Below are 22,208 nucleotides of genomic sequence, written 5' to 3'. Positions count from 1 at the left end.
AAGGAGAGGGACACCCGACGCTGGAGGACGACGCTGGAACATGGACCCGACGCTGGAACACGGAACCGACGCTGGATTAGCACAGCGGGACCAGGTAAGTGGGGATTTTAGTGTAGGCAAAAAAATACGGGCTTAACCAAAAGAGCAAAAATATTCGAGAAATAATATGTGCGAGAAATTACGGGCTTAGCGGTTAGGGGGTTAAATATGAGCAATCAGACTCCTAATTAGTTATGTAGTATAGTCTCTCCAGAATGTCGAGAACGCTTGCAGTGATTTCTTTGCCAAGCTACTTGATGTAGCAAAGGTATGCCATGTTGCTCCAGGTTTCGCCAATTTGTAAGTATTGGTTTTTCTAAAACCTAAACCGTTCCAGAAAGTCTTCAACTCTTCTGGGAAACGCAATATATGAGAGCATCCATCCTTCTTGGCTTCCAAACATGCGGGGAAACCCCAACAGTACTGAATATCTCCTCTTCACAATAGTTCCAATAATGGGCGCAAAGCCTATCCAGGGTAGCTTTTGTAAGGTCAGGAAAAATAGATATGGATATGCCATCAAAATCATAACTAGAGAATGCCTTTAGCTTTTTTTGGATTGCAGCTTTATCTGAAAAATAATGCAGCTTGCAGATTACATCTCTATGGGAATCAGGTGGGTCAGCTATTGCTTTAGAGACTCTATGTACTCTATCAAAGCAGTGAAGCTGTAGGTGGAAATCCTAAAATCTGGTTAAATAGGCTCCTTATAGTAGATTCTAATTTATCAGGCCCAATGGTTTTAGGGAGACCCCTGACTCTCAAATTATTCCTCCTTCCTCTATTTTCCACATCTCCTAATTGATATGATAGATTGCGATACATGTTTGCAGACTTTTGATTTATTTCTTGGAGCTCTCTTATCGCTTTTTCATGCAAATCCAATCTATCCTCTGCCTCTTCCACCCTCACCAAGGTATTTGTTAAATCAGAACGTAAGGAATCAACTTCTCCTTTAACATAACTCTTCATATCAGCAAACATGGAGGATAAGTCCTCTTTAGAAGGGAGCGAACGTACATAGTCCTTCAGAGAGCTGGGGGCTAATTGCACAGACTCTATCACTCTCTCCTCCCCTGTTAAGCCCATTTGCCCCTCTCCTGTTTCCTGCTGAGTACTCACATATGGGCTCTGTCTCATTGCTGTAGAGGCACCCTCTGTACAATTTAACACCACAGACTCTCCTTCTAAAGCCAAAAAAGCTGTTATTGTACCTACTGCAAGGTTTTTCTCGTGTTTTGTCCTGCCTTGCCTCCGGACCATGTTCTCTGCTCTGTGATGAGGCGCTCAGGCTGGGCTGTATGCGGTGCTGTGCTGGCGTGGAGGGTGCGTGGCGCTCTCATTTACTCGCAGCCTCACGGTGCCATGCTCAAGCCACGCCCCCTAGGCGGAACCCCCCCTGCATGTGTCTTTGGATCCAGGAGGACACCAATGACTTCAGTGACATACGCAACCAATCGCTGCGTATGTAATGCAATTTTTTTTTTTTTTTCGTTTTTCTTCGGCATATATTCTCTCAAATATACAGGTTTACTAGCAGTCTGATCTAAAGCACTGCAGAGTTTTAGATTTAATTGTGGTGACATGTATGGAATAGAAATTTGAAGTTGTCTCTAAAAGTTTCCCTCCATTTGATGATGGGTTGGCATCTGTCACTCTCACTTATGCTTTCCTACATCCTTCCTGTGCGTTTCCCATTTAGTCTCCCTTGATATAAAGCCTCAGAAGACTTTAGGCAGGCTCACATTTAGGATCTTCTGTTTCCTATGTGAGAAAGAAGGAATGGTTACTATCTTCAATATACATTTATTTATTTTTTAATTTGCAGCTGTTGTATTACTTATTTTCACAATGCTATATCAAAACTACAGTTTAATGTATATAAAGCTGTATTGAAAAATTCTTGTATTAACTCAAATTCAGATGCAGTAAAAAAAATACTGTAGTGAATTATTGCCCTGCATATTTGACTTTGCAATTAATACCCAATCACATGCAAGGAATTGTAAAAAGATACCTTGGCTTTAAATTAAATTTCCATAGTAATACTACTTATGATATCTGATTTTATACACTTTATGAGACATTGGTGGAATAAACCATAGCCCATCAAGTGTTTAGTGTTACTGTCACAGAGCAGCAACACTGCTGATCTGGTACTTGATGTCCTCCTGATAGTGTCTGATTAGCAGCAGCTGTTCCCACCTTGCTCTAGCTGCTCTGCTGGCTCTGGACTTAGGGGCATTGCCGAGCCCTTCCTGCTAATTGATTCTCACCTGTCCTCCTAGTCCCTGCCCAGCTAACCTGTCAGTCTCCCTATATATACTGGGCTCAGTCAGACACCTATTGCCTCAGCAATAGGTGTTACTACCTGAGGTTCCTGTGAGCATTCGGATTCCAGTCTTGTTTTCCTGTTCCTGATCTTGGCTTGTCCTGACTCTGCCTTTTCCTCTGCCTGCCCTGACCCGGTCCCGTTTTCGGTTTTGAATCTGCCTGTCAATTTTGTACTTTGCCTTTGGTTATCTCCAGCTGTCAGCTGCTACCTGCCCGGGTGAGTCTGAGGGCCGCAACCTAGGTGCCGATCGCAGCAAAGCCCAACACCCCTTGCAGGTTGCTCCGGTGAACACCGGGCGGTACCTTAGATTCTGCACCTCTGATATCACCTCGGCTAAACGTGATGGTAGCACAGAGGGTCCACCTCCTGTTCAAGTGTCTGTATCGTGACAGTTTCATATATCACATTTATTTTAAAAAGTACCAATATATTATGCAGAGCTATATAATAAAAAATGGACAGCAGATGACAAACCTGCACACTTTACAAGTATAAACAATGATGGAGAAGAAGAGGACATTGCCCAATCAAACTTACAATCTAGATATTTTACTCATCTCTACCTAATGATGCAAAAAAGATACAGCTAGTTTTAGTCTAAGAACCACCACTTAGATATTTGCTCCCCAGAGCAGTCCACAATGTGGGAATGTCTTTAAAGGATTTGCTTCAAGACTTCAACTTTTTCCAAACAGTCCTGGTTTGGCACTTCCCAAATTCATACTCCAAAAATGTTCTGTCAAATGTATTAATCCAGAAAATTTTTTACCTTCTATAGACAATGACATGGACACATTGTCCTAAACCAGGCCTTTTACTGTGAGGATTATTGCTGCTTCTTGTGATAAAATTCTGGTCTAGCATTCAACCCTACTGATTTATCTTATGTTTTAAATGCAGTTGGTTAATTTAAAGCAAAAAGAAAACAGATGTGTTATATTAAAAAATATTTTAGTGATCTAGTAATACATTTTGTGTAATGTAAGCTTGCTGCTTTATTTCTACATGATAAAATTAAAGTTATCACTTTAATATTTGACAGTCTTTTCTAAATGTTCAGAAATCCAGTTATAATTAAGGGTGAATACACTTTTTGATAAAACACTTAACCACTTTTTCTCTATAGGTGTTATAGATACCACCACCAAACATCACCACTGCCACAGTCAGGGTTTATTAGGTCCTTATCTAATTTAGAACATTTGGCATGTTCATACAGCTCTTCTGTGCCTGAGCTAGGTCAGTTTCACATAAAAGTCTTCTGTCACTAAAAAGAGAAAGAAAGTGACCAAAGAGCAGTAAAGATTGACTGGATTATGAGCCATAGTGCTTTTGTAGGTTAGAGAAGAGGATTGAGCAGAACTCTGATTCCATTTCAAATTGTCTTAAAAGGTAGACGGTGTCTAAAGCTTGGTTAGAATTAATCGGCCTGCTGTTACTTTTTTTTAGGGAATTACAACCCACACTGCTGCCAATCCTGATTTGCTTGTCGTTTTTGGTACCTGCTCATCTAAATTCATGTTAACCAATGATTGCTGGGGAAAAAACTGTTTATCAATGGCCAGTCGGTTTTCCTCAGACCACAAAATAACAACAACATTAATATGATTAACTGTATTATTTGTTATGTTTGTATGGCATATGCAATGTAGTTTCCACTGACTGTAGGCTGAATTAGACAGTCAGCTGATCCTAGCAACAGGAAGCTACTGTCAAGAGACAGAGATAGCCTGTGTGAAAAAAAAAGCATTAAGCTGGGAATAGAGCAGTATGGTTTGGAAAAGCAGACAAAGCTGTGTGTGACTAATAGCTAGGAGGCTTGAGAATCTCTTTCTGCATTTTGTTGAATGCCTAACCCCAGCAAGGATGAAACTTAACCTTATGCTTCTTCATAAAAAAGTGGGCAAAAAATTCTAAAACACAGCTTGGCAAAAAGGCATTTACAGTATACAGTCATAGAAATATATTTGAACACTATATTGTGGTATTATCCCCCAACTATTGCCAATATTTTGTGTAACTGCCCACCAGTGGTTGACATCGACTCAAGTGTTTGCCCATTCCTCCATGCAAAATTGCTTGCCCTGCAAGAACTGTCCATTTTCACAACTGCCTTCCCATAACATTTCAGCAGCTTTTGACAAGACGAGTCCATAACCTTCCATTTCTTTATTTTTTTGAGCCATTCTTGGTGAAGTTGCTAGTTTGCTTCACTTTTTTTTCTCCTGAAATGCTTCAGTTTGTGTCAAACATATCTATGTTACTGTGCACAAAAAATGGATCTTTGATTTATCAGCCCAGAATGCATTTTTACAGAACGCCTGGCCATTGCCTGTAAGTTCATTGGCATACTGTACTCTTGCTCTACTGTTCTTTTTAGAAGGCAAAGGCTATTTCCATGCACACTTCATATGCAGGTTACACAGCGCAGTCCTGATATTTATTGTAGATGCAAATACTTTGACACCACAAAACACTTTAGCCACTACAAGTAATTATAGGCTTCTTGGGCTTCAAAAGAAAAAGTATTTTTGTGTGCTAAAATTCTTCTCTTTTGCATTTTAGATTTTACACAAGGTTTTATAATATGCTATAATATTTCCTAGATGTTAATAAAATTCCTTGATTCCCAATTAAGCTTACTGGTACAAAGAAAGCCAAGAACTCCTGAAACTTTTTCTTCACCATATTTTTTCAGTTGGCATTATATATCCATCCTATATGTAAAATTACATTAGAAAAGGGAAAAGACTTCAACAGAAATGCCATTATGATGGTCTGATTTTTTAGGTCATTTGTGACTACAGCCCCAGGGCAAGTCATATACTAAACATGAAAGTGAATGGGTTTCAGCTCACCACAAAACACTGCAACACATTATCCTGCATCATGGTGCAATGTGTCAGTCAAAATGGTGTGTGTTTGTTAACACACCACAAAGAACTAAATAGATCTGAATGGACCAATATTGTAATTCTCACAGCCATTGGCTAGGAGATCTAATGTAAATAAAATTTAAATCGCTTCTATTAGTTTCCATCACGAATTGTATTATGGTTTAGATCCATTATTTTGGATTTTTAATCTCTGCAGCCATAGGTTCAGGGTATGGAAAAATAAGAGAAACATACAATGATAAATTAAATTCAAAGACAGAAAAAGGTCCACACTCACAAAAAGTATTGTATTCTGGGTACTGTGAGCTGGTAAAAATGTGTAATGACAGTGACATGTGTAGTGACTTGCAGACATGTCATAAAGGAGAAACAGTATACTAATGCCTTACTGCCTTGGCCCAAAGTAATGTCATCTGTGTGAAAAAACTAATTACCCCTAATTCACAGTACATAATTGGTGGAAGCAGCCATTATACATGACCATGTAATATCCTATCCAGTGCTGTACATGTCAGAAAAAAAAATCTTAGCATGTGGCAAACGCCATGAAAAAAGTGAAACCTAGTAAATTCAACCATTTTAGGTACTTATCTTTAAATGAGAGTCCATTACTGGTAGTAATAATGGTGTTGCATTTTTAGTGAAGTAGAATAGAACTTTTGATTTTAGCCCTATTTAAACTTACCATGTATTTAACCAGTTTTTTTAATGTGATTGAAGACTAAAATGTCTGGATAGCTTTATGGGATAGATTTATGGGAGCTGCTGGCTCCATGATCTCTTTTAGCAGGATTATTTGGCCAAGTAGTACAAAGACACTTTACATGACAAAATGGGCTTCTTTGGTACAAATAGTGTTTCAACACAACACGAGTTATTTCTGCCGCCATAACTAGATGCATACTCGGTGAACTTTTAGGTTTTGGTTTTTTAGCTTGTGGAGTTTTGAAAATTAATTTGTGTTATCTTTAAAGAAATAAAAACTATTCCATTACACTACACACAGTTAAGTGCCTGTGTAACAGTAACAAGTAAGAAGAAATGCTAATGATAGTAGTTTCCATTTGTCCATTATCCATGGCTTGTCCCAAGTATTCAGCAACTTTGGGACTACAAAGGGGAGTCGGAAATCATATGACACATATGAGCACTTCTGTAACTATAGCGACCACTTGTTGGTGAATTAAAGCACAGTATGATAATAAGTAGTAAGTGAGACAATAGAGTGATTCTGTGTTTGTACCAGTGGGACACTTGGTATGGATGGCTTTAAAACATAAGCAGATTACAGAGACAAACTGCCTGCTGCTTTACTTTTTTCTGTTTTATATTGGTCTGTTTGAATTGAGATTTCTTTTTTACTCGATTGCAAGCTGCTAGAAATGTTCTGTTCACAAAACCCATTTTGTCACTAAAATAGGATACATCCTAAAAGAAAATGTGGTATGAGAGACATTACATGGCTTACCACTTTTTGAAAATGCAAGTCACCTGGCTGTAATAAATTCAGGTTTTTAGATCCATGTCCAAGACCAATTATGCAAGTTATAAGGTTAAATGTCCTTATCTGCATACATATTCCAGGCCAGTGGCTCTATGTCAAATGCATCAGCATTATGGTTAAGATACTAGCATTTTATTAAGGAAAGGTCAGCTCTGACAGCCTCCATTGCACTCATGATAGGTTCATGTCAATACTCAGGATAGTTTTTTAATTTAGGTGGGGAAATATCTCTTCGGGGTTAAAGCTATCCTCTCTATGGAGGGCTCTTGTTGATGTATCTGTTCTTTGTTGATGTGGTCTATCTCCTAAGTTTCAGTAATGTAGTCTGTGTGAATTCTGGTTACAAGTCTCATGGGGGAAACTAAGGGCAGAAAATAAAGCAGCAATTTCCAGGCTAACAAAGGTTGTGGTTTAGGTGGTAAGCAGTAAATTTACCAGGTGGTTTTTTGCATACTAAAATTCACAGTTCAAGTTTTTAAAGCAGATTCGTGTTCACCTTTTAACTTTGTAACTTTTAGAGCCATCCATAAAGTATACCCTAATGCTCCTAATCAATATCCCCCAATGACTAAAAAGAAAATTTGACAATTCTACTTACAAAACTGTTTCAGCCTATTGATGCTACTCAGATTCCTTGCTTTGAAAATATTCATATCACATTGTCTTAACTGCGGTAAGTTTTGGACTCTGACTTGGCCATTTTCTTGGTAATTGGTTGATTCTTTCTGTTGATTTACATCTTTATTTCAGGTCATTGTCTAACATTGGCCAGCTTCTTTTAAAATTATTGTAAAATATCTTCTCATAATTTTTTAGTACATTTTTATATTAGTGATATGAAGCTGCTAATGCTTTATACCAATACCAATTCAAACTGTTATGTTGCCTCAGTTATGCTTCACTGTTTTGCTTTGCTAAATTTTAATCTCGGTCCTACAGAAGCTTTCAAGGGAGTGCAGGCAAATACAAAATATTTAGTTTTAGTATGTATATTTTTACTAAATTAAATGTGTATAAATTAGGGATGAGCGAGTAAAATTTTTAATTTCGATCTCACGCCAAATCGGGCCTCTCGCTTAAAGAACATGTAAGTGAGAACGGCTTTGTGATTCACCACGAGGTTGTGTTCTCGCCGAACTCAGATAAACTCTCAATGGAGAAACTCCATTGAGAGTTCATCTGGAGTCACAGCTGATTGGAAGCACTTGCATGTCTCCAATCAGCTGTGACCACAGGTTCCTACGCTCTCTGGGCTGTACTTATCAACCCAGGGAGCATGGGAATCTGCACCCTGGACTTCAGTGGAATTCACAAAATCAGTTCGCCAAAATTTCCCGGACCAATGGGAAGTTGGGGGAAATTTTTGAGAGAATGTCAGAAGCATTCTCGTTCATCCCTAATAAAAATGTTTACCGGAAGATGAACAGGCAAGCAAGCACTGAAAATAAATGGCTCACTTTGTATCTGTTCTGATTGCCCCACAAGGTTTCACTCAGCCCCTATTTCATGTGGACTCACAGAGCAGTCCATTTCCATACTCCAAGATAAACTAAACTCCAACTAAATGATTTCATATTAGCTATAAAATCATAAAAATGACCATAGTCTTTGTCCAGAAAAGGGCAAAATAAACCCCCTATGAGTAACATAAGAGGAAAAACTTACCGATTGTCCCTCATATGGAAAGACTTTTGTCCCTAGACTACCTATAATTCTCTCAATTGGCTAATAAGGTCTGTGTTTTGGCAGTTTATTTAGATTAGGTGGAAGGAAAATTCCAAATGAAGTTTATTGTCCTCCAATTCATATGAAATACTTAGATGAAAGTCCACTCTATTTCAGTCACCCCAAAGAACTCATCTCTGGCTTCCTCATCTTCCTGTTCTCAGCAACTCACCTGGACTTGCTATCCGTTCTGCTTGACCCACCCCTCAATGCTTATCACCCTAAAATATAAAACAAAGTATATTATATGTGCCTTCCAACTAGGCCAATATACACAGTTCCTTTCAATTAGGCTAATACACTACTTAGTTATCTGTCTGCTCAATTCTGGGGTGAAATCATGGTAGGGTGCCCATTGCTGTTTGATACCAAGGCCTGCTATTCCAGTGGTAAGAATATCTTTTATTTTATAATATTATTTTTTTATATTATTATTTATTATTTAATACCTTTTATCTCAGTGCTGTCTAGGAAACACTGACCTGCCGCTGGCCAATCAATAGGGCACTCTCTAGCTTTGTGTCCCAGTTGTTCAAGACAACAGAAACATCTGATGCAACTAAATGTAACTTTCATAACCACCTCTTGAGCAAACCTGGCCTGGGTATCCCTTCTATCTTCTCTCTAGGAACTCCCATCTTAAGTAAATCGGTCCACAGCTGCATTCTAGAGATTACAGACCTCGCCTTTCTATTGTGTGATTCATCTTGCCTCTTACTATTAGAGTTGATCACACTCATAGATGCCCGCTCTACACAGAGGCTTGTGGCCTTTGTCTATTGTTAGGGCATCATTAGATTTGTTTATGAGGGCTGCACACCCCTTATTCAATTCTTCAGCTTTGTCTACAGCCTCTGCACATGAATCTGGGTCTGATGAAGCAGTTTGTTAAAGCTTTGCCAACTGAAGGAGACTTTTTCAAGTCATTTTAGCATTTCCTAGCCAGTCATTTGAAAAAATAAAGGCCGGTGTGTTTGTGTGTTCGAATCTGTGGACCAATTCGGCAGCTCATCAAAAATGAACATTTCATCAGGACAATGTCAGAAGTCGAAAATAATGTTTGGTTATCATTTAAAGCCATTGTAAAGGACTTTCTTGGAAACACACAAGCAAATAATTACACAGAAATTGTCCAGAAACTCTTGGAGAGCTACAAAAAACTTGGTTCAATATGAGCATCAAGGTGCAAAACAAGGCTAAGATCTAACTCAAGAAAAAAAATGCATTCCCCAGTGTTACTGTTTAAATCAGTTAATTGAGCAAAAAATGGACAGTCTTTCCCTTTTTGTACATGCCTGTGGAAGGAGCTATGTTATGTGTAGTGAATGAATAAGGGTCAAAGCATTATACTATAGATGAATAAAAATAAGTGGTAAAAGAAAATGTGTGACTGACAAATTGTGTCAAAGTAGACCTTAAAGGAAAGTTATATCAAAAGAGGAAGAGTTATAGCAAGTTATAGAAAAAGTAGAGCAAAAGAGTGATTTATCATCTTTTTTTTATCATTGAGACATGACCAGTAACCTTGAACAGTTTTAGGATCTTTTACAGGTTCATTGGTGATACTAAATTGTCATTTATCCACCTCCTTTGTATTGCACGACTTGTTCTTCTGCCCAGCACAACAAACACATATACTTTGATATGTACAATAGTATTATAGGAAATATGTTTCGTAATAATAAGATGTCGACCTCTGGGAGAGGAGCAGAACTTTAGACATACTGGCTGTCACCTGGGTATCTGTACAGTGCAGTGCCACAAACTATCTAGCAGACAGTATACCAGTATAGCACTACACTTGGGTGTGAGACAACTGTCTGGATGGCCAGACAGGACAGGTGAGCAAGAACCTCTGTATTAACCGAGAGTGGAGCGAAAGTAGAAACAGATGAAAAATAGGACAATATGCCCCCTCCCATATACTATGAGCTATCATAGTGTAGGAAGAGTTGGGGGCTAGAAAGCTTGGGTACACTGCAAGGGTCACAAAAATTATGTGATGCAGTATGAAGGACACTGGAAAGCCACAACACTACTAGGGAATCTGGAACTATGGCACACAATATTTCCTCCATATAGGGGCCAAATGGTTGGCTCAGCGTCCAGCTGAATCTTGAATCTTGGCCAGGACCCATTCAGAAAGGATATTTAATGTTTTCCTCATGTTTGGGTGGGTTTCTTCTAGGCACCCAGGTTTCCCCCACAAATTGAACCTGATTGGCTCCCCTAAAAATGACCTGTGCAAGAAAAACTGGCATGGTCTGCCAGCTGATTCATGAATACAAGAAAAAAAAAATTAAAAATTATACATATGTGTAATTGTTGTGTGTAGCCCTGTACACTTTAAGTCACACCCACAGTGGTTGCATGAAGAGCAGTGGTTGCGTTATTTTGTCATCCATGTAGTACTTAGTGTTAGAGAGGTGTTACATGTTCGTTGACTATGACAGCAAGTCATTGCATTGACTCATTGTTGCACAGATGGAAGTTTCCAGAAAGTTATTAAAGGAGAAACATACACAAACGTGTAGTTGTAATAATCAGAAAAAGAGAGATGGACTAGGAGTCCTTTATGTAGCAAAGATAAATATCAAAAATCCAAACTAGAGTTCTGCCTTTTCACAGTTTTGTAGAATGATTAAATATAGAACATAGAATAAATGATTGCACTGAATTGATCTGGAACCATTTATTGTATTCAGTGAAAATCAATAAAAGGAATTGTCTTTGTTTACAAAAATACATTCATTGTTCTGTAAAGCTCTAAGTCATAACAATCTTTGATGGCTTCATAAAGAATGGTATTCCATTCCTGTATCACCTATATAATGAATTCTTCAATATGTCAAGCTTGGTTTTGCCTGTCATATACTGTACTGTAAAATTATTGTCTAGTGATGGCTACTCTATGAGGTTGGCCATTACCTTTCTGAGAATACTGTCAACTGTATTCATGAATAGTTTGACAACATTGTTTACCACTCTGTCAGCATACTGTCTGCCTGTCATAGTGCCTTCTTCTGCAATCAGTAAAGATCCTGTCTTATCCTTGTAGGTCCAACAAGTCATCACTCTAGAAAAACATATTCTGGTGCTGGTGCAGAGATTTGGCATGTTAAACATGGTAGTTTGTACAAGTTGACAATATTGAATTCACACAATGACAATATTGATTTCACACGATATTTGAACATGATAATTTTGAGACCCATTGTATCACTGTGATGGTATTCATCTATATGATAATATACTTTTTACCTTGAGTGTAGTGGTGGTTTTAGTTTGAAGTTTAAAAATCTTAGTCTAAGAACAAAGTACAGATAAGGCGTGGGCATAACCACCCAAGTTCAAGAAGCATGGTTTTTGCAGGATTACTTGGTAAAAATAAAGTAAAAAAAAAAAAGGCATAAAAAATAATGCAGACACCTAATGTAAAGACAACATATAAGAATTTCTGGGGGGTTCCGATAGGTTCCGATAAAGAAAACATGCACTTTAATGTTTCCCCACTGCTCTGTTTACCTGGAGTAGAGAAGTAGACATGTGCTAACTTCCAGACATGTTGGAGAATCCTCTTTTCTCTTCTTCCATGTGACAGCACTGCTGCTCGGCAATTGGCCATGTAGGCATCTAACACTGTCCCATGCAGGCAGGGAGCACAGGTTTTTATTAGGATTTATATTAAAATTAGGAGTATAAAGGTTAAAAGTAATGGTCATTAAGAACCCACCTTTTTTGAGCATGATCATTTTTCTGTTTATGAAGCGAACACACCAAAAACAGAAAAGATGTATCTAGCCACTGGGTGGTTCATTGATGGTATGAAATGAACAATAGAAATGGATGATCTTTTTTTTAATGCTTTTTACCTGTATCCATAACTGGACTTGTCACTAACTGAACCGTAATTCTGGACATATATTGCCCATTTTACCCATGCATGGCATCAATACAACCATATTGCCAGTGAAACAGTTTGAAAAGTCAGTTATCACAGTGTTCTAGAACAAAATCAAATATAAATATAGGTAATGGTAAAACTTAATATTAAACATTACCTCTTAAAAAAAGGTTTGATGTAATACCTCATTAGCAGATTAACTGTTATGCTAATATTATTTTAAGTATTGTAATTTACATATCTATGAGTGTATATGTCTGACAGTAGTTGCAAGAATATAAAGTTTTTGTTAATTGGTTCCAGTAGTTCTCACCGCTTTGTTTTTATTTATTTGTAGCAGATGCGAATTTCATGTACTGTTGTAAAATAATTTAATCATTATATAATTATTATGAATTTGCCACTTTTTCTATAAACTAGGTTATTGCTACAAAACCTTTTCTTTTTCTGTCCTGGTTTTAAAACTTTGACAATTTGGAGACTTTAACTAAAAATGGACATACTGTATGAAGATGGAGTGACAGGAATGTGGTTTACTTTACCCCATGCTTTGCTCAAGTATCCAAAACCCACAACTACAGATAATCTGAATGAATTCTGGAACCTAAAAAAACACTATTTTTGGAAAAAAAAGTGGGCAGTCAACAGTCTGATTTCAAGCAATGTGTGGACAAGAGCCCTTAAAAGGCCACATGTTTGCTTCTGTACCTTTGTTTGACCCAGAGAAGTTCAGCTTATAAAATTCACAGCAAGAATGATCATAAGACCATTTTATCAACCAGTGGGAATTTGAGTAGCTAGGCGAAGTAAAGCACAAGCAAAGGAAAGTGTATACACACAATATGACTGAAGCAGCAAGGGATTCATTTATACATCAGGTAGTTCAAGTAAGAGGTTTACCATAGATATTAGTGTTCACAAAGCTTCCCCTCATTTCCTAGCAATACAGTGTCACTGCAGAAGAAGCATTTACCAGGGCTTCTATCTCCATATATTATATCTGTAATATTAATTTATACAGTGGTCATATACCTTAATGTAATTATTTTCATATACTTTTTCTAGCAGTTCAGCACATATTCATAGGCTGTTACATGTCTATATAGAACCTAGAAATGTGAATATCAGAAGTTAATTCTACTTTTTTTTAATAAAAGTTAGGGTAGTTCTTTTCATGATAATGAGAGTCTGTAAACATACTAAAGTTTTTCTGGCTGTATAAAGTCTTTCTGGCTGTATAAAGTAATAGATTTGTTTTCACTTTTACTGAATTTGTCATCCTGCATGACCCATATCCATTTCCAGGGTTTCTTGCGAGCAAAGCATTTAATGAGTTTATGTAAAGGTGCTGGCAAGAAATAGTGTTGGACTACCCTAGAGGATTCTTTTGGTGAGTATTCAGAGGCTGGTTGCAGCCCACCTTTAACTGGTATACCTTATTAGTTTCCAACCTGTCTCATGGACTCCAGTTATAAAGCTTTATTCTTGAGATGCTATTTTTCCACATAATGGCTGTACTTCTTATGAGGAGTTGTTATTCTTTATTTAAATTTGTTCTTATTGTAAAAAAAGGAACTTTGCAGGTGACTTGTTGTAGCAGTAGAATTGGAACTACAAGTTGGGTAGGAACAGAAGTCACTGTCTACTTCTGCATGTTGCCGACTACACCTGCCCCCTGCTTATCCTGACCCTTGTGCTGTGTCTTTATTTGATATACAGCGGGGGGGAAATAGGAACTGTACACTGTGATGTTCCCAAACTCTGCTGTTAGTATATTGTTTTTTTTTGGGTGATGTGCAGTGCCAGTTCTCCTTCAAACATGGTGTGTGAAATGACAAGCATTTCACTGGCTTGTCCCAATGTTGTACAACAAACTTTAAACAACCTTCAACATGTTTCTTCAGCAGTGGAATCTTGCAAGGTGAGCGTGCATGGAGGCCATGTTGGTTGAATGCATTACTTATTGTTTTCTTTTAAATAACTGTACCTGCCAATTCCAGGTCTTTTTGAAGCTCTCCAGGAGTGATCCTTGGCTCCTTGGAAATCTTTCTGAATATTCTTTGGACTCTGTCAGAAATCTTGTGAGGAGCACCTGGTGATGGCCAGTTTAGGGTGAAATAATGTTCCTTCCACTTCCAAGTTATGGTCCAAACGGTGCTCACTGGAACATTCAATAGGTTAGACATACTTCTTTAACCAATACCATCCATTTGTTTTGCAACAACAAGGTTGAGAAGGTCTTGAGAGAGCTCCTTGCTTTTACCCATCATAAGATGCTTCTTGTGTGATACCACATTAGAAATATATTCACTAAGAAAAATGTTGAAGTGAATAATTAAAATGTTGTACGTTATAGTCAAGTAAAGATGCCTGTTTTATCATACTTAAACAGGCAAACATTAAAACTTCTATACTTGCAAAAAAATAGGGATAAATTAGGCTTTGTATAGGCAAGTCTAAAACCCACCATTTCTTCTTTCTGAGCCAATTTTTTGCAAAACATTACCTTTTAGACATATGATCTAACATTCACAATATTCACACTTTGATATGACGCAGAATTTATTATATATATTATTTATATATTATAATATAGTTGATGTGATGGCTGCAAATCGCCCAAACCCTGAAGCAGGAAAGGAACTCCAAACTATAAAATTTCCACCTCCTTGCTTCCCAGTAGGTATGAGGTTCATTTCTTAATAAATTGTTCTCTGTGACCAAACAACTGTTTATCGGTCAACACATCTAGTTGGCCTGTGTTTAATGACAAACTGTAGCTTGCGCATATCTGTTTTTTTTTTTTAACAGTACACCCCGGCATACTTGCTGCGCACATCTTTCATACAGGTCTTTTTCCAAAGGTAGATTCATGCACATTGACGCCAACCGTTGTGAGAGATCCCTACAATAAGTTTGTTGGGTGTTTGAGACGTCATTTACCATCAAATGCGCTATTTTTGGGCTGCATTTGCTTGGCTGGCCAGTCCTGGACAAATTACTGTTTAATTATATGCAAAATGAATGCAGCTTATAGTGGAATGTTTAATTTCACACAATTGTCTATCACATTGTGTTTTAGAGAGCCCATATTATTGGATGACATCAGACCCTGTTATGTTTGATCAGATTGGGTGGCGCCATACATAGGAGGCACCTGTAAAGACTAACTAAAAAATAAAGCCATTCTAGAGCAATAATTATGTGCAGTAACGCAAGGCCCTTTAAATCTTATTTTACTCACTGTGTTATAAACATTGTTTACTTATTGTGCTTTGCACATTCATGTTTTGATTGTTTATTAAGCCATGTATGACTTGTTATGTTGGTACTTCATGTATAATGGTATGCTGGGCACATATATGTTTTGGTGTTCTGGGTAATTTAGCAAAAAGGGAATCACATATGATAAGACAAACTGAGATACATTGGGATCTGTGGAACCATTTCTCTATTCACAACTAAATAAGACTATTTGTGTTAGAATAGGAATGGCTCTTGTACAGGTAAATATACACCAGAACTAGAACACTTAGCTAGTTTCTAAAGCAGCTATTCTTAACCAGGGTCCTTTCAGAGGTTGTTAGTGGTTCCTTAAGCTTAGACTGACTGACCTCATATCAGATTGTGCCCCTCATAGTTCCAGGTCCAATGTCAAAGCTAGCAGCATGGCACCATGGATTTTTTAAGCGTCCTGTGATGGTACCATTCTGATCAACAATCTAAGAGGCATTTCTCCCACAAGTTTCAAATTTTATTTATCCAAGGCTTCCCTGAGAAAAATAGTTTATAGTTTATGAGGTAATGAGGCTGACAAAGGCTGCCATGAATTTGGTCCTTCTAATTTTTCTCATCCCAGTGAACAATTCCCTCAGGGGAGACACTACATATAGCTTCTTACTACTGTAGCACCATAGGGAATGAAGAAGAGTAGCAGTAAGAGAGTCAGTACTTCTCACTGATGCCCGCTATCTAATCAGGAAATGCTGGTTCTTTAAGAACCAGAGCTGGCACACTGTCCCACCTCAGGTCTGAACATGCTCTAAGTATTCTGCTCTTCAATGCAAAATGCACTATTCAGTGATAGAAGGTTCATGTAGAGTGGATTACATGTGAAACTAGGTATGTGTCTGTCAATAACATTGTTATTTCAATAGCAAGTTGTCACTCCAAAAGTGTTGTATAGAAATTTTATTAAAAAATCAAATCTTCTCCTCTACTTCAAATTTTTTTTTTCACAATCATATTTTTTACACTTTTATCTATTTCCTTGTTATGTGACGGAACTTTGTCCATTAGTGAACAGTTTGAAAGAGGAACTGTACCTACATCTAACCAAATGCTTCTTTTTAATTTTTTAACATTGCACTGGGAATTAGATGGACAGAAGCTTCTTTATTGCTATTTGCAAGAAGTGTTTCCCTTCTTTATCCTTTTTTTCAGATGGACAGAAGCTGCTTTATTGCTCTATTCAACAAGAGTTATCTTGATGAATCAGGGGCAATGTGTTTTGGCAAATCTTTAATGGAAGTCTCCATTGGGAGAGAATGTGACAGGATACGATTTCAGGATAGAAATAGGGATAAAGGGGCAAAGTGTTGTCAAGACAAAAATTGCCTGAACAAGGACTTTCATGGCATGATTGCCAGATATTTTTTTTTTAATGAAAGCAGTCCATTAAAATATTCTAAACATGTTAAATAACTTTAAAATGCTAATGGTTTTATGAGATTTTAGGGAATTGGTTTACATATATTTAAACCCCATGGGATTCAGAATTTCCCTAATGTCATTTGATCCACCCAGTTCTTACTACCAAAGGAGCTATTGCAAAAGATTTATTGGATGTGTTGCTATACAATATACTAAATTTTTTTCACATTTTAAACTAATCCCTTTCAGTTTATCTTAGTTAATAGCTAAAGAAGATCAAAACCCATTCAGGAAAAGAGCAGCAAAAAAGATTAAATAAATATTTATGTGCTCTAAATAAACTTAGAGAAAAAATGCCAAAGGCTTATTGCTAGTCTCATTCAGAAATATTTATTGAATGTATTGAGTTTGATCCTAGACTTTCAATCTCTGCCTCCCTTCTAGCCACAATGTTCTTTTAAACGATGAAAAGAGCTAAGCTAAACTGCAGTTTATTTCATGAAAAAGAAGCGTGGATCTAATCACAGTGAGGTCACTTTCACCTGCATGCTCTAGTATAACATCCAGTTACCAGGGTCGCCGGTAGAGATCAATTGTGAAGGACAATTTATTTTATCTACAACACCCCTAAATAAGCTCTTCCAGTGCTTCCTCAACTATCACCTGGGCCTCTAAGGCTTAGTCTACACGGACTGTTTCCCCAGCGTTTACCTGAGGCTTTTAAAGCCCATGTTTGAAATCCCTATGCATTCCAATGGGCTAATTTACACCAGGATGTTTCCTTCAGGCACGTTTATGAGCTTTATCTTAAACGCTGCTTGCAACGTTTAAAGAAATGAAAACGTAGGGTAAATGCAGGAAAATGCTTGCAAACCCTCCCATTGAACTGAATAGAGGCTTTTCACAAGTGTTTTTAGGCATTTTATGAAAGCTTCCATTGAAAACAATGGGGTCTTTTATAAGCGTTTTTAACAGGACTTTTAACTGGAATCTGGAAGCCTTCTTTAATAGGAAGACTCCCAGATCTCCACCACCCCGCCCTGGGGAATGAGTACAGGGGTACATAAAACCCCTTTACTCATTCCCTGAAGGGGTTAAAATATGTGTAAAAAATAGGACGAGGCTTTAATGTTAAAGTATTTTATTAAATGTGTGTGTTTGTAAAACTAAACTTTTTTTTTTTTACAGGTTATCCCAATGACAGGATGATTTCCACAGCTGCAATCATGACATGAGCACAGCCATGGGACTCCTCCTGACCGTGAGGGATCCCCGGGCACTGAGGACAAGGCTCTCGATTCGTTTCTAGTGCTCTGTGATTGGCTGAGGTTTTCTGTTATTCAGCCATTCAGCAATAGACTTGAATGGGGAGCCTTGTGCCCATTCATCTCTAGTGTTCTAGAGGTTACCAGGATTTACGCATCATTTTATTTATAGATTCTTGCAGTGAAATACTGTTGTGAGCAAACATTTACTCAGCTCTCATCTAAAGGCCTGTTTTGTTTTATTAATTAGTTTAGAATTAAATTTAATTTAGAATTAGTTTAGAATTAAATTTAATTTAGAATTTTTTTTTGTCCGCCCTTACTATTTGTCATGCAGCAAAATGAGAGGTTGGGGATCAACTGTTAATGCCAAGATTTCCTTACTTTGGGGGGATTTTTACTCAAGTACTACTTCGTCAAGTAACTTTTTTTTTTTTACCAGTTTAGCATAATATATATTTATATGTCCTTCCAAGGTACCTACTCCCCTGCAAAATATATAAATTCTGTTATTTGGACAGGATTCCCAAGGCCTTTACAAAAGAATGTAGCAAACTTAACATTGTCTATACACTGGAAGTTTGCTAGAATAAATATGTATTTCTGTAATTCTGCACACTCGTAGTAACTAACGCAAATCATTTGCCATTTGTGTAGTAAGTTTAAAGGCACTGAAAGTTATATGAATGTTATGATAATGATATATGCTGAAATGTAACATTGATCTTACTAGAATATCTGTTTCTCAGAAATGAGGAGTCTACTGATTCCCCTTTAAACCCAGCAGTTTACCAGGAATGTACTAAATTTATAGCCCTAGAAGATCATCTGAATTCTTTTTATTAATTTTAAAAAATACTATTTCTGAACAGAAGATGTGGGGTTTGAATTGATTTTTAATACTTGTTTTTATCAGTTATTGTGACACAAAGCATAACTTATGAGGAGCACAAGACATCACATTGATTGTGTGTCTAAATAATTTATGTTTTTATTGTTTTAAGAAGGGAGGAGGGAAAAAATACAGTTATTAATGGTAAAGTTGTTTGGATTTCTAAACATCAACCATTAAGCTAGGATGATGGCTAATATGCATATTTGTTAATCTTTAGGCACCCTCTTGTCTCTACCAGTTTCTTGGTTCTTTTACCTCTGACAAATGACCTATTCAAATCTAAAGCCAAAAACAAATGGTTTAAAGGAAAAGAGTGCAGCAATCGCTTAAGAAAAATCAGTTGTTGGCACACATACAGCATCCAGAACATTTTAGGTCTCAGAAACTGAAGACCAGAGGATGTCTAGTCCTTATGCCTGTGAGCACAATAATCTTTTCTTAATTATTGCATTTCTTGCCACTATAAGCCCTAATGAAGGGGAACTGATGAATCCCAGAAGTGCACCGACTGCTTTTTATGTGACAATATAAGACAAAATATCACACTTTCCTAGGTAAGTGCGACTCTCTCTTTACCTTCAAACCATTTTTTATTTGAGCTACAGGGACCCTTAGTTGTTAGGCAGATAAACAAAGTGTTGCCTCTCTCACTTGAAAGGTAAATGTTTGACTGTTTGGCGTCCAGCACTCTATTATCACGATATCTTAAAATGCTAAGCCAAGTAGGCAACACTATTTTTTCACGTTTCCAGCTTTCTTTTTGAGGTGCCCACTTTCGAGATTTCAACAAGCATCTTCACATTTTTTACCTATTGCTCAACAAACACTGAAAGCTGCAAGCTAAAACAGGAAACGCTGTATTAATATGAGTAATAATGATTTCCTTGTGCTTGCATGGGTTTTCTCCAGTCACTCAAGTTTTCTCCTACATCCCAAAATCATACTGGTAAGCTAATTGGCTTCTTCAAAGCTGATCTTAGACTTTTACTGGATTTATTGCTATGTTTGGGACACCAGATTGAGCTCCAAAGGACTGTTATTACATGAGATATGAAAGCATTTATATATATTTATATATATATATATATATATATATATACTCTCACATATATAGATATATTATAATATTATATTATATTAGATATAGATAAATTATAATATATAAACAGGTGAATCCCAAAACTGTACAGCTAAAATAAATAAAGCCCAATGCATTGCAACCTCTTTTTAATAATACAGTTTCATACATATACTGCAATTGTATATTTTTCTCGGAGTTCTGCTTTACATCTAGGTATTATGTTATCATTGATGAGGACAAAATCTACATTTGGTCCCTGCTTTTATTCATAATTTGTGCTTCCCTTCATTCCATTCTTTGTCAAATAAAAAATGTTAATACAGTGATTGTAGATAACATCACAGTGCCAACTGGTATTACTTACTTACTGGCAGTACAAACAGACAATTTCAATATACAGTTATACACAATTACCAGCGGTTTTCTACAGATAAGAAATTCACATTTTGCAATGAGGTTTAACTGGTTGTGGAAAACTCTCAGAAATGTCTACAGTGATAGGCTACTGAAATCACAGTTGCTTAATTTGCTCTAGGAGGAAAGAGAATGAAATAAAAACAGATCATAGTATAGCATAAAGTGACATGCACATTTTGTTTTTTTTTCAAATGTAAATCATGTATAATCTATCACTTGTATGTTTCATTTACACTTGAATGAGGTGTACAGAGCCATGCAGCTATAATGGTCAGTGCTTGCAGGGGAAGAACAGTTGGTTTGATGTGTAGAACCACATAATTGAGATCCCAAATTTTTTGCTGTTTTTAGGATATTTATGTTTCTTGAAAAGTGGTTTAAGTTCTGTTTAATGTATAAGTGTACCTGTTTGGGGTGAAGTTATAACATGATATTGTCCCCACTGATACCAACATTGAGTCATATTTTTTTTTTTTTTTTGATTATTCAATAAACATCCCATGACCACCGCTGTGGGAGCTTTTTATTCTTCTTTTATTCTTTTCACCAATGCAGAAGCCTTCATGCATTACCACAGACCATGTAAGTAATGGTCATGTAGGGATGTAGATAACTAAACCTGATTTCAATTCAGTCCTTGTACAGCAGAGTTAGTGCTGGTGGAAGGATAAGCAGTACCGAGAGGGAATTGGTTGTGTTACAGTGAATGAAGCACAATATGAGAAAGAGCACAGTAATTCTGTTGCTTATTTGATTGTCTACTCACATGGTGGGGATGGGAGAAGACCTGTAAGTGGTAGAGACCTGTAGCAGGTAAAAATCAGCCCCCTCCCTTGCAGTACAGGGCTGTTCTGTGTAGATATATAATAACTTTTACTTGTTCTCTGCACCAAAACCCTATTTCCAAGAATCGGTGTACTGATGTGTTAGTGTTAAAGAATTGGCATCAGATCCCAACAACATTTTCAAGGGTTCCACAGTGGCAGCCCTCATATTTCTTTCTGACAATTTTCTTTTAAATGGTCTTGATAATTTTAACTTAATAAATGTATCACTTACCATGTTGAAGTTACGTGTAAGATATGGGACCTTAAACACCCTTTTATAAATGAAACCGTAATATGAGGTGCCATTACCATGTGTATTGGGAAAATGGGTACTGTACTTCTGATATTCTGCAACATTCTCTGTTAAGTCATCCATTAAAGCCTGTTTAGTTTACCCAGCCTTTGTTATTTTTCTTTTTTTTTTTTTTTACAACAGCACGTACTGTTGCATCTAAATGAAGGATAATCACTTTGCTCTGATTTCTGATCCTTTAAATCTGCATATATAGAGGTTGACTGTTCTGTATATGTTGTTCATTTGATTTCCAGCTAAATTACAAGTTACCAGATTAGAACCAATTCATGAGATGATATTTAATTATGTCCCACGGGGAAGAGAATACAAGAGAGAGAGAGAGAGAGAGAGAGAGAGAGAGAGAGAGAGAG

At 37.0% G+C, this 22,208-nt stretch overlaps 1 protein-coding gene and 1 long non-coding RNA gene across 3 annotated transcripts in view; both read left to right on the top strand.

The window, feature by feature from the left end:
• Positions 1–22,208, top strand: part of MACROD1 (mono-ADP ribosylhydrolase 1) — a 418,223-nt gene that overhangs the window by 375,524 nt on the left and 20,491 nt on the right. The gene's annotated exons all lie outside the window — the stretch shown is intronic.
• LOC140338682 (uncharacterized) lies at positions 13,532–18,455 on the top strand. Its single transcript, XR_011922300.1, has 3 exons — positions 13,532–14,581; positions 15,001–15,087; positions 18,246–18,455. It is a non-coding gene; the product is annotated as an uncharacterized lncRNA (long non-coding RNA).

Source organism: Pyxicephalus adspersus, chromosome 9, assembly GCF_032062135.1.
Source record: "Pyxicephalus adspersus chromosome 9, UCB_Pads_2.0, whole genome shotgun sequence".
Classification (NCBI taxonomy): domain Eukaryota; kingdom Metazoa; phylum Chordata; class Amphibia; order Anura; family Pyxicephalidae; genus Pyxicephalus; species Pyxicephalus adspersus.
The sequence above is the reverse complement of the archived record's forward strand: the minus strand, read 5'-3'. Positions and strand labels throughout refer to the sequence as shown.